Here is a 13861-nt window from a genome sequence, read left to right on the forward strand (position 1 = left end):
CGGATCAAATCGGACCTTCCTTCGCGGCGTCTTTTGAAGTACAAGCCTTAAGGCCTAACGCAACCGACTTTGGACGGGCGACATTGAATGTTATAGGCTCTGTGTCTGTAGATTCGAGCCAACCGGACGCTAGCCGCTCATCGGCGCCAGACACGAAAGGACGCTCGTCGGCTGATCTGCTCTCAGGCAACTGAATCGTTTGGGTGTTCCCTGCAACATTGCGACGTATGCACTGGAACTAAATTTGCTTTTCAGCTGGAACTAATCGACATCTGTCCGATGAGACGCGATAGTAATACCGCTCTATGGTGAGCTTGATACTGGTCATATTGTTGTTTCTTTATCTAAAGTCACACTTGTTATGTAGTGTATGTCATTGGCGGGGCTCGCTTTCATACGTATAGAATAAAACTAAAAGGTTATAGGTATAAAACCGGGACCCTGTAGAATATTCGTGCTCTGTATACCGGCTTGCCTTGTTGATATCAGCTTATAGCATTTTTCGGTGCCTCCTCTTATGGTAACCTTCGATGTGGTGCAAACACTGAAATGCGATTTGCCGAAGCGTTAGAGTTTGGATGACAATATCCGAGCGTACATATATATATATATATATATATATATATATATATATATATATATATATATATATATATGTATATATATATATATATACAGAGAGAGAGAGATCTTCTTAGCCAGCCTGGCGAATTTCTGACTAGTTCCACTTTTCAACGAAGCGAACGATAAAAGCAGTTCATAGAAGAGGATGCTACTTGGACTGGAAATAATACCTAACTTGAAAGGATGTTGAGATTTCTAATTTACAGAATGATCTCAATCAACACGATGGATAGATTTTTTGTTCCTTGAACAGGTTTCTGATGAATACTATCTATTAGATAGTAAATAAAAAGATTGATGCTTCGAACGGCCTAAAAAATAATCGACGGGTAGACCGGTGACCAGGCAATGACGGAGGAAGGAAATAATTTAATTACAGCGTCCCTTACACGAAAAGTCACCACTTTCATTTCATTAAAAATGATATGACGTTGGGTACCAGCTAGATGAACTGCATCGGTATTCATGCTAAATTTTACTACGATTTTCCATCAACTGCAATGTTTAGTATAAGCATATCAAAAGATACTGAAAAACTTCACAGTTCGTTGTGGTACTACTATTACATATAGGGCATTTATCTGCGAACGACACTCAGTAGTAACTCTTCAAAGCATGCATGCAAGTTCGAACGTGTCACCTCTCAGCTGAAGGATTGAGCAACGTATACGCACCCGTCTGTTGTATTTCTTGCAACAACACTAAATCTTTTTAACTTTAAAAATTAACGCTTAAGTGGGACTTTTGTTTCTTTAGTGAAACAAACAACTTTCACATTTAGTCCAATATAATACTTTACTTCCGTTGATAGAGCATGACTTGTAACTTCGTGATACAAGAACTGCTGGAGTTCCCACTTGCGACCTAAATATGCGTGTAGGCAGCCAAGTGGCGTTCGCTGCCCTATTGCCTTAGAATCGTCGCCTTTTATTCTCCTTCGTTCTATTCCTTTTAGAATCGTGCCATCTTGTCACACGTGATCAGCGTCCACTTCTAATAGAGACACGCTAGCTGCTGCTCACGACAGGAACAAGAGTTGGGCACAGGATACAGTGTAGCGTCTATAAATCCATTGTCAAAGCTTCTTCGGACAGCCCTCCTCCTCAGTAGCGCCTTAATATCGCAGCTTCTAGATAAGCCGCCGCCAGTGCTGCTGGTACTGCTATAAAGTCCACTTAGATACGATGCGATGCTGTGAAGCTGATATTCGTATCCTAGTGCGCTTTTTCTCCTGAGCCCGTTCCCATTGTGCCAGTTGCTTTCGCTGCGTGCTACGACTCCTCGCTGTGGTCTCCTGGGAATCGGATGGGGTGTCAATCAGGATGCATCAGCTACCACAACTAACAGTTGCTGCCTGTAGCGTCAGTGCTCACGACAGATACTCGAAGGCGTCACTCCATAGATTCCTTGTAGTATACTTGCTTCGAGTGCATAGGCTGTACTGCACGATGAGTTACATTGTCGGCTGTCGCAAAGTAATGCTCGCTAGAAAGTTGCGGATAAGTTTAGGACAACCTAGTAGCAGGGAAGATGCTGCTGGGGATTTCAGCTGGGGTTATAGGGAAGCTGCTTTTGTAGAAACCTGATAGGGACCGCATATCAACCCGTGACAGAAGTTAGAATGACATACGCAGAGCCGGGCGGAACACAAATAAAGTAGACACAATTGGTTGGTTAACGACGAATAAATATTGTGGATGCACGCAGGGATTGATAAATTCAGTTTCCTGTTTTTTTACCGTTTCGATTTCTGCTTTCCTATATTTCAAAGGATCCTTGCCCTTCTAAGAACTCTATTGATTCGATCGAGTAGGAAAAGGCTTAGGCATATCATATTTTTATTAATAAAAAAAAACTGCAAACGATTTTATTGATAATAAGACGAGATCATAAAATGCAGAAAGAAAAAGCCAGGACAAAGGTAAATACATTTGCTGGCAGCAAAGAAAGCAGTATTTAATTTACAAGCAAACAGCGGTTCGCGCTTGACAGTTTTTAACTAATTTCTCCTAATTTAATTTGCACCTTTGTTCCTAAATATATATATATATATATATCACCAATAGCAATTTTTCAACCAGAAACTCTTTGCTTTTTCTCACAAGAAACTTCCACTTTAATTTCTTCCGATATACCCGATATTGGCTGTGTCTGCATACGGCCAACAATTCGCTGAATCGTTTTGTTCTATTCCATGTTTCCGTTGGCTGCTACAGTCAACATCGCTGGCGTTTGCCACAACCAAAGTTCTTGCGATCTCGAAAATTTCTCACGACTAATGAAGACTAGTGACTTTATTTCTCTAGAACCGACTAAACAACTTATTTAGATCAGAACAGTATGCTTTAAGCAGCTTTATTTATACATCCTGCCTTGAAATCGCATCGAGTTGGATCGGGGGCGGGGACGGGAACGATGGGGGTGGCTGCGTAAGGGTCGAATTTTATGGTAAAGTCGACAGATGACGACCCGGTGTTGCGGCACGAGACGCCTGTGTTTCATTACGATCGCTCGCTGATGTGATCAACTAAAATACTAAATGGAACGACTTTCCTCTATTAATTCACCGCCATGTAAACATCGGTGGTCCGAAAACCCCACGCCTAATATGCACTCGGTGTGTCCTATTAGGAACCTCCCAAGCCACTGACATGCTGATTACTACAAAACGCACGATTTTTTTTTTACTAGTTAAAAACTAGCCTCTGGTGATAGGTCTAAACTGAAAGAGGATGTACGAGCGGTATACTGCTATGAAAAGTAGAAACATATCCAGTCACCAAAAAGCTATGGGTTTCATTAATAGTTTCTACGAGAGCCAACTAAGGAGCGCTAAAGATTTCAACAACGCTATTTTTAGTTATTTGGGAAATTTCATTTAAGATGAAATCACTTCGCATAATAAGCGAACAGTCTTCGACTGACGCATACTTAACCTACTGTCATAAGTAGATCCAGCAGAGCAGGTAATTCCATTTTTTTTTCTTATTGATAGATGCAGTTTGTATCGCAAAAATAGCTATACTCTTATGGGTCCACACAATATCGTGCCCAGGCATGTATGTTTAGTAAAACATGTAATATTATTTTCGGTCAAAAGATTAAATTGGGGAAGACTTTTCGAATTCGAGACAATTCCGGATATTACTAGTTGAAATCTTGTTAGCTTTACTAGCACCGCTGTACGCTAACGTCTAGTATTTAAGTCACAAGGCGTTACTTTAAATTGTTCTTGCTAGGCATAACTAAGTAGGTTTTTTGCCTAACGGACGTATGAAACGTCATGACGGCAATAAATAACTGTAACCGTTTGCCAACGCGTAAACCTAAATCAACATTGGGCGCATGTTCATGGTTACCACGGAAACGCGCCCAAAAAATCCATGTCAGCTACTTAGACCATTACGCTGCTAGAGGCACTGGCCGCTTCCTGTTTTAGATATCAGAAACCCCTTTTAATCATAGTGAGTCCTATGCATACGATACAAACGATGTACTCAGATGCCACCTATTTTGTCCCTCGAAGTACACATATGTACATGCGCTCAATAGGCAGTTCAGTAACAAACTGTCTGGTTTCTATTGTCTTTCGCCAATGTGAACTGCTGGATCAGAAACATTTCAGCAAATTCAGGAGGAAAAAAAGCAGAATAGCTAAGCTAATCTGGTGATCGCCCTGTAGACAAACGGATCCACTATACATTTGATCATCTCCATCATTGCGTCCGCATGCGAAAAGTCTATCGAGTACTAATTAGGCCCAGGTGTGTTAAGTGCAAGGTACTTCGTCCCAAACTGATCTCTAGTAGTACACCCTGCTCCCGACGGTCTCTGCCAAAAGAAGCTTACTGTTGTTTGTAATCGTAGCATGTGAATTTATTATAAGAATATATTACACATGTTGGCCGTGTCATAACAGCTTACCCCACTTTTAGAGCATCAAGAAAGGTTTTAAAAATTACAAGTACATATGTAGCAATTTAATAAGCACAAACGATATTTCCTATTCTATAATACATAGGATTGCTTCACACAACTTCGAAGTGCGAGAGGCAATCTTAATTGTTTGTTTTGCGATAAGGACTTCTATTTAAGTAGCCTTAGTGGCAAATCTCAAGCTGTCTGGATATCTTAGTTCTAGCCTTAGCCAATCTAATAACGACTCCTTCTCACAAAACCTGTAAATAATTATTAAGATAAATCTTTCCACATACATAAGTTGTTTTTTAAAATGCAACTGATCTTCCATACGGCTCTATCAGGTGAACCGGTCGTTGTGGTTATGGTTATAGCCCAGAAGATTAGATAACCATTTTTGTGCTTCAACTATTTATTTGCTTTCAACACACATGTTACATGAAGGTTTACGTATACAGGATTCCTGTATTTATTTACTAGCTTTTAGTGTGCGGTAACATTTTATTCTTTCAACTAATCTTTTTCGACCTTCTACTAAGTACGATAATCTTGTACGGTGTATTGTAGGGCAAGCAATAATCCACGCCTCAGTTAATACATTGCGCGCATTGTCACATTATGCAGAGGGTGCTACTCCGTTGTCTAGCCATGATATACGGCCATAACGTCCATGTTGCCTCCAGCTTCTAGCCCTTAGCCAACTCTATCTAATATAGTACATTTCTACTGGGATTTATGATACGAGAACAAGTCGTCGTTGATCCTGTCTTTGCAAGATGGTTGTTTTCCATTGGGAATAAAAAACTAAATATACACCTTACTTGTATTTTATCTAGTCATTCTCATGTCAAGAGTAATCGCACCGTTCTCTACGAAAGAAGCCGAGATAAAACGTAATTTTAAAGGAGTAACTTGGCGCGTACCAGTTTGGAAAAGAGACTACGAAATTGCCGAATCCTGTTTACCTGAAAAAAGCTATAATGGTCGGCCAAATTGCTGCTGTTATAGTTGTCGGTATCATTAGCATCATTTCTGCTGTACTGTAACATAGTGGCGTGAAGGGGGGGCGTCGTTTAGGCTTAATTAGCGAAAAACGAGCTATTGTTTATCAAGAAAGGCATGCCCTGGTAAGAACGTGTAACGACAAAGCCCAACTCAAATCTCTGAAAAACGTGGCACAGTGTGACATTAAGGATCCGTCATCATCAGTTGGCAACAGCCAAAGTTCTTCGCTATCTTTAGTAGTACGTAATTTATTAGTAAAATAAATTATGGTAGCTTCGGTTTGTTGTTTGATTTTGTGGTGTGTGAATTGAGTGGACCTTAGCGCACCCGAAACATTTCCTCTATTTCAAATTTTGCTTAAAGGGGGTTTAGCTGATGAGTTGACAAAACGACAATGATGTCCTGGAGTTGCCGCATCTGACAGTGACCTTAGACTCTTTCGCCTTCGTGTGGTTTCATAACGGTATGCTTCCAAAGGGGTCGATTTGTATTATCAGGAGAGAGCGAGATACTTGTCTATCTATATATATATATATATATATATATATATATATATCGCAATGTACAACATATTTATCTTTTATACATTATAACAGACAGTATAATTTACTTTGCCTATTTGGTAATGAGCAAACTTTAGAACATTGGTTAGTATTTGTCACAGGGGAGTATATCCAAATAAATATGTGTTAGTCACCGATACGACGGATGTTTTATATCCGGGTGCTTAAAATACAATGTTTCTAGGGTATGAAGTCGACATCATCAACATTTGCATCAAGAATAGAAAAGCACATGTATACGTAGTTTGGCTAATGAAAGGGACAATTACGACAACGCTTTGTAAATGATTTCAATTCAATTTTAATTCGTTATAATTTAGTTCACAACGAAACGATCTCTTAGTCAGTGTCCGGACCTTCATAGTTAGTGTTTAGACTCCCCTAGTCAGTCTTCGGACTCGTCGGTGTCTGGATTCTTCTAATCAGTCTTTAGACTCTTCTAGTCAGTTGCCGGGTTCTTCTGGTCAGTCTCCGAACTTTTCTAGTCAATCTTCAGAACACTTTCCTAGTCAGTCTTTAGACTCTCCTAATCAGTTTTCGGAACCTCCTAATCAATCTTTACACTCTTCTAGTTAGTCGTCGGGCCCTTCTGTTCAGTCTCCGAACTTTCCTAGTCGGCCTTCAGATTCTTCTAGCGAGTCTCGGGACTCTTTTAGTTACTCTTCAAATTCTTCCTATCAGTTTCCAGACTTCTTCTAGTCCCTCCCCGAACTCTCCCAGTTAGTCTTTGTTTAAGTAGGAGGTTTTATACTGAAAACAAATCTACCACAGAATATAGTTACAGAAATTTTAATACGATAAGTGTCTCAAACAATTTATAAACCCTTTCATTTATTATAAATTAAACTTAATAAAGCGGAACAATACCATGTTTTTTTTTTATAACAGTATAGAATAGACATCGTTTTCTGATTACATTGTGGTATATTTGCACCAGTCGTATTTATAACTGTGCACTACCAAAGATCATAAGGTACAGTTGCCATTTCACCAATACGCATACACATTACAAATTATTGAAATTATCACTTTTAAGATATAATTAATTAAAGAAGAGTAAAAGTTGCGATGTACTTCTCTGTAGGTTAATTTATTACTTAAATTATACTAAAGTTGTAGTCTAGGAGTTTGTTAACTATACATATAGGTTATGAAGATTGTAAAAGCAACCTTACTGAATCACACCCTCATAAAGCTTCACGAGTTAAAAATTTATGTACACAACTACAGTATTATGCCGTCCATATAAATGCTCGTGCAAGAAAAGAGTATAGGACGTAACTTTATACGTGGTTACGTCTGCACGCTTATACGGGGCCTAACACACCAGCCCGCACCGAACAGAGTGGACGACATGCCGAACCAACTTTACGAAAGCAGCGTTTACTTACTCAACGAAAACTTTATTCTCTTGGGTCCTGCTGTACGTAGTCCTGTCGCGAGAGCTTTAATTGGACTGAAAACTTTGAGAGCGTGGTAAAAAGTATGGTGATACCAGTTTCATCGTAGACCTGCTTGACGAGCTTAAATTCTACTGCTAGTTTCGAAATCTAAGCTTTAAACAAGTAACGAAGCTGATGCCAACGACGCCCTTGTATGCAGGTACGCGAGAAGATAAGCGGCTCTCAGTGTTTGGAGTACGATTTGTCCGTAAGGGGGTGACGAGCCAAATAAATGATGGCAATCAGCTGAATTTTGATATTAACGATAAGATGTGCGTTATTGGATAAAGAGATACAATCGTACACAAATGTAATACAAACGTTTGCGGCTCGTGTAAACAAATGTATATGATAAACAAGTTGACTCTTCTATCGGCTAGGGTAGTTTTCTTCCTAGAGTTCAATTTCAATCAAACCTATCACAGAAATACGTGTATACTAGAAGAATTAGGACCTAAAGCTAGTAGAGTAATCACTCCAGACACGTGTAAGAGTTGCTGGTCGGCTAGTAACCAATTAATTAAATAAAAATGTTGCTTGCAGATTACACGAGGTTACGTTCCTTGGTTGAATTGGAAAGTTCGATATTCTGGAATGCTGAGTTTCTTTTGAGAGGTCTTTAGCCACCCACGCATGGCACGTAATTAGAACGTGATTTCGGTATATTCATAATTTCAACATGAACTTTTAACATATATACTCGCTATTGCATTTGCCACACCTCGAGTGAATTTCAAACGAGCCCGCGCACAACGACAGCGAGAGTTGTCATGTGTAGCTAATTTGAAGCACGCTTAAACATGGTTGTCGCTATAGTTGGACTAGTTGACTTGGAATCGGCCAATCCAAACATCGCAACATAACAAAAGATAATAGCGCTCAATTGTATGTCGTTTTTGTAGAGTCGTTGAAGCGTATACACTTTGCATGATTTCATGGAGTTTCCATGTACATCCATACAGCATATTGTGATGTGCCAACATAAATGTCGCTATTAATCGTAGGATCATTAGCATCCCACACAGAAGAGATGGGTCATCCAAGCGTCTTAATACCCCCTTCACCCTGTTCTCCTCCGGTCCAGCTTTCTGAGGCGATTGTTTTCGCCGTTCACGAAATTCGCGTCGCTGAGCTGCTCTATCGTTGTTGCTATTACGTCGCCATCATGTATAGGACGCTCGTCCCTATCTTTGTCTGTGGGCATGTTCTAATCTTCAGTGCAGACGCGTAAGTCCAGCTACGTGTTCAGCATATGTACGTATGTACATGCACACTACTTGGGTTTGATTTGTTGCTTTCCCTTTGTCACCATTGTTCTGAAAGGAAGGTATTACTGCTACTGTTGCTGAATGCGAGGAAGAAATACCGTTTTGACAGCAACTCATGGTCGCGATATGTGCTGCTACCGTGATCATTCAGAAGAAGATATTTCACATTGGTTTGATGTGCGACAGTGTGAAAATAACGTATTTTATACAAAATTATGGGACAGCGCTGTCATTCTTTAACGAACGCCATAAATCTGCATATGAGACGTTTGCACGTGGAAGTCAAGCTGGACGTCGTCAACGTGTCGTGTGCGCTTTACGGTACTTTTCGGTCATCCAGAAGAACGTACACGCGGACACGTGCTCGTAAACACGGAGCCGGACACGTAACAACATTCTTGCCCATGGTAGACAAAAACATTAGTGAGCTACAACCACCATATTCGTACACATTTGTATCACATACACATATGTGAATGTACATATTCAGAATGGCATTTACATCGATGATGATAATGATTATTATTCGTATTAGCGCATCGTATAATTATCGCGTAGCACTATAATTTACGTAAGTGCTATCTGTGCCACTACCGCTGGTGGCCATGTATCGAATAAATTATCGAGTGTGTTCTTTCGTTGCTAGTCAGTCAGCCAGCCAGCCAGCCAGCCAGCCAGCCAGCCAGCCAGCCAAAATGTCGGCTTGTCGCTTCGTTACCAGCCGAAAATGTCAAAGGCGTCAGAATCTTTGGTCGGTAACCGAATTGTTGTAGTAGTGATGTCAAAAATGAGTCATTGACGGCGGTGCTGCTGCTGCTGCTGCTGCTGCCGCTGTTACTATTATTGCCGCGGTAAAAACCACGCTCCGAAAGCAAGAAACAACGAGACATCGAAACTTTCATACAGCCTAAACATGACAGGTCAACGTAAAAAATAGGAAAATAGCCCCCAGAGAAGTGTGAGACGAAGGCCAGAGGAGCTTCAATCGGGAACAACGATGACCGAAGACAAAGGAGTACGGCACAAAAATCGGACAGGCCGATTAATCTGGACGTGATTTGATACTGATACGACAATTGTTGCTCGGCCAAAAGCAACAATAATGACTTGCTAGTTTCAAATAGTATTTTACATATCTGCATGTTAAAAATGGAGGGCATTGTTTATATATGCTGTGTTGGCAATATGTTTTGCATGGTGCGTACAAAACGGTCAGTCATTTGTAACGCAATTCAAGGTAAAATGACTATGGTTTTAGTAAGTAGTAATCCTCCGTTATTAGCAACATTTGTGTGACGAAATAAAGAAAATGTCAAATAGATCGCTGGTTGAAGTTCGCTGAACCTATATATTTGTTGGGGCACGAGCAGCTTACGAATTATCTTTCTATCGGCAAAGTATATAGGAAGGGTGTCTAAAAATGTATAGCTGTTGTTTCCGAGACAAACGAATGGTAACGTTGCTTCAAGCAAATAAAAGGCGTAAAATTAAATCGCCCTTTGCTTGATTTACACTATCGTGATTATAACATACGTCTAAGTGTTTATTTTAAAGTATCTAAAGATCGCGTATGTCATTAAAACGTAATCGGTTTAAACAAATCCTACAAAACCCGCAAACAATTGTGACGTTTTGTCTTGTTCCATAGGAAAGAACTGCTGACGCAGGGCTATAACTGGTCCATACGTCACAGCGGCGCTGATAGCGTCATTCAAACGCCATAGGAACGCTTAAATAAATTGTTAAAATATAACCAAACACACACGTGAAAGACTCAAAAACAAACGTCGCCGCGCGCATAATAACTATCTGTACCGGGGCATCGTGAGACACTCCAGTAACCTTTTAAAGCCTTCTTGCAGTCTCGTCCCTCCGACAACAGATCATATAAAAGTACAGGCTATTAACTCTACAAATCGACACATGGACATAAATACTTAGGGCTGGCGCTAGCCTGTAAAGCCCTGTGTCTGTTTGTCATTCACATCGTCACTGCCTATCTTTTCTCTGCTCTTTTTTTTCCTTTTTCCTGCCTTATTGTCTCTATAGCGCACTGTCCGATCTACACACAGTCAGCCAGTCGATCAGTTGACTGAAGCGACAAATGGTAGGTAAATAGTGATTACACATTGTAGTAATAATAGCTGTGTATATATAGCAGCAAGCTAGTTTCAATTGTTACAATTCGTTTAACGTTAAGTGAAAGTCTGATCAAAATCGTTAACGTTGTACCGTGTACTGCCGGCAACGTTTCCCCGCGTCTCCTTCGTCCAACACGTCTCATTATAGAAATACGCAAAATAAATACTATCATACATGTTGAACGCAGGAATTAAACGCTTGGCCAAATAATGGTTAAAACCGAAATCGGCTATTTATCGATTGCATTTAGACGTCCCTGAAATCGACCGCCGACTATCTTTGTACAGGTAAAGCATCCAGCCAGGCAGTCGAGCCACCAATACAAGAGCACCGCACGGGAAACTTCAACTATAGGGGAGTAGCGGCGACTATTAGAAATATAGAGAATTTGCTGGGCTAGAGAATCTTTGCGTTATTTTGCTTCGCGTTAAATTGCCTTTGCCGTTAGCTACGAATGTTCCCGCCGCGCCTTTGGCGAGCAGGCGCACCGTTAGCTGTCGTGGTAACGGTCAGATGTCGGATGGTTTAAAAGCCGTTAGCTGAACGGGCAAGTAACGTTGCTGTTGAAACGACCGACGGTATTTTTCTCTATCGACACCTCGATATAGTCCATCTTGTGTTTTTAGTGGCTCAGCTGTCAACCTGTTTCTAGGAGATTGGTAAACGCCAACCATCAAGTCGTAACAAGGCCGTGGCAACACGGGCTGCCAGACACCAACATGGACGCTGGACAGTGAAAACGACATTGGACAGGAAACAATGTCTTAGCGATGCCCCACCCGACGTTGCGAGGTTGAAAACAACAGACCTCGAAACGTTCGTTGATGGAGGTGTGCAAATGAACGACCATTAGGGGTAGATTCCAAACAACGAATCAGAGCTCTAGCAAACGTAACCCCGGTGACTGCCCTAGTGAAACAGCCAGCAATGAATTAAAGTTGATGGAACTCCATATAACTCGCAGCTGCATGTGTAAGACAGCCCACTGTCCCGTTGGTAATGCAGGTAGGTGGATCCGTTTCAAAACGTCTGGGGCAAACTGTCGTAACAACGGTTGTATCCAGTTAATAATAACACCTCGAAGTAGCAATAAGACAGTGAGCCGAAAACAAGTGTGATTTTGAGCAGAAATTCTTGAGCATGTCAAGTTCGTACAGGCAGAAATTTACTGAGAATAAGACTAGGACCGATTTTTAGAATGCGTGAAATCAGTAGATGCACACTAGGCACGTCGCTCCTATGATTTTTGTCCATCCACCGTTCATATGCATGTCTTAAGTTTATTTCTATATGATCTTCTGGTTGTTCGATCATTTCGCCCTCGATCCAGTATCCTAGGCCTCAGCTCGAAGCAGCTTTATTATTATTAAATCATTATTGAAATTTTTACAGCAGTAGAAAAGAGGCAAAAGCTTTGAACTAATTCTGCGATGATCTAGTTATCATTGGTAGTATTAGGCAAATATTATGGCCATAGGGAATGTTGCCCAATCGTACGGGGCGTAAAAATGCTCACAAGCCATGGAAATTCCATTAGAAACAAAGGTAAAATCGATGACAAATATTAGTATTTATATACGGATGCATTTCCTGCTATGTGTTTTTTTTTTAGCAAAGATATGCACAATATAATTATTTTACGACGAAGCTAGTTTAAAAACAGGACTAGGGATGGCATGCCTATCATTACAGCACTAATTATAGGTAGATCTTTTCTTATAGAACAACCACGTTAAAAAGTCAGTATTTTTCATTATTCTATCTAAGCTACTAATGCAAGAGGGGATATCCAGAAGCATGATGATAAAATGATGAAGCATGATGACGTGTGATGGAGTATCGTGGTTCGGTGGAAGGAATCCCACGCTGAGTGAAGATGAAGTGCACTTGAGTCCGAAAGGGTATAAGCGGCCCAAACGATAATAATAAAAGATAGCCACAAAAATCACGGAAGAACCTTGTACCATAAAGCAAGATGGTAGACTAAACTTTCAGACAAATCGGGCATGTTCAACTCAGACTTTTCTTTCCCCTCAATAGGCTGTTGTAATCTTACTACGAATGAACCGTATTTAATGTTTTTTGTTCTAAAGCCTAGCATGCTAAACAAAGTCAACAGTCAACATTAATTGTCGCATTCGTTTTAATACAGTACCTCACGCAAAAAACACATCATTTGCTTGAACGCTAGTTCTTTCAAATTTAAGATTTATTGCGCATCTTTGCAAGATAACATCATTGCACAATGCTTCAAATCGCCCGCAGCTGACCTGCTATTGTTTATTACCTTTGGCAAACTAAACCCGAACGACTCCATCAAAAATCATCAGGTTATGCATTTGTTATTAACTCTAAATATATTACGTGCTATTACCGCCACTACCTCTTTCGCTTTTCGAAACAACGCGACCTCTTTTCACCTATGAACCGATTCTCGTTGATTTTCACACTTGTGCACGAACATTCGGCTGGCCAATCGATACGCTAGAACTGGCGGAGGCGTATTCAGTGACTCACATCGGTGTGTCTCAATGGCCCTAGCGTATCGCCCTGGTCTACTTAGGGGTTGCCTTCACCTCTCCGATCTGTCTATAAATCCTTATTTTCGAGTATACTATTTAGGTAACCTGTGCGCTAAGGCTTTAGATCTAAACGTTCTGCTATATCGAGCAGACAGGCCGAAACAGCTTCTAACCGTAACGAACCAGTTGTGATCCAACACGGTGCAACATCGAAACCTCTGGACGAAGGATGCTCGACCAGAGAAACTCATCCCAAAGCTAGTCCATTGCTTCGTCTGTAAAGCAGTGTCGGAAAATGTGCAGATCTAAGGGCGTATAGCGATTTTGATTAGGTGCGAGTAAATATAATAGCATAATGTGATCAAAAAAGATGCACC

This window comes from Varroa destructor, unplaced genomic scaffold (genome assembly GCF_002443255.2).
Source record: "Varroa destructor unplaced genomic scaffold, Vdes_3.0 BEIS01000003.1, whole genome shotgun sequence".
NCBI classification, from domain to species: Eukaryota; Metazoa; Arthropoda; class Arachnida; order Mesostigmata; family Varroidae; genus Varroa; species Varroa destructor.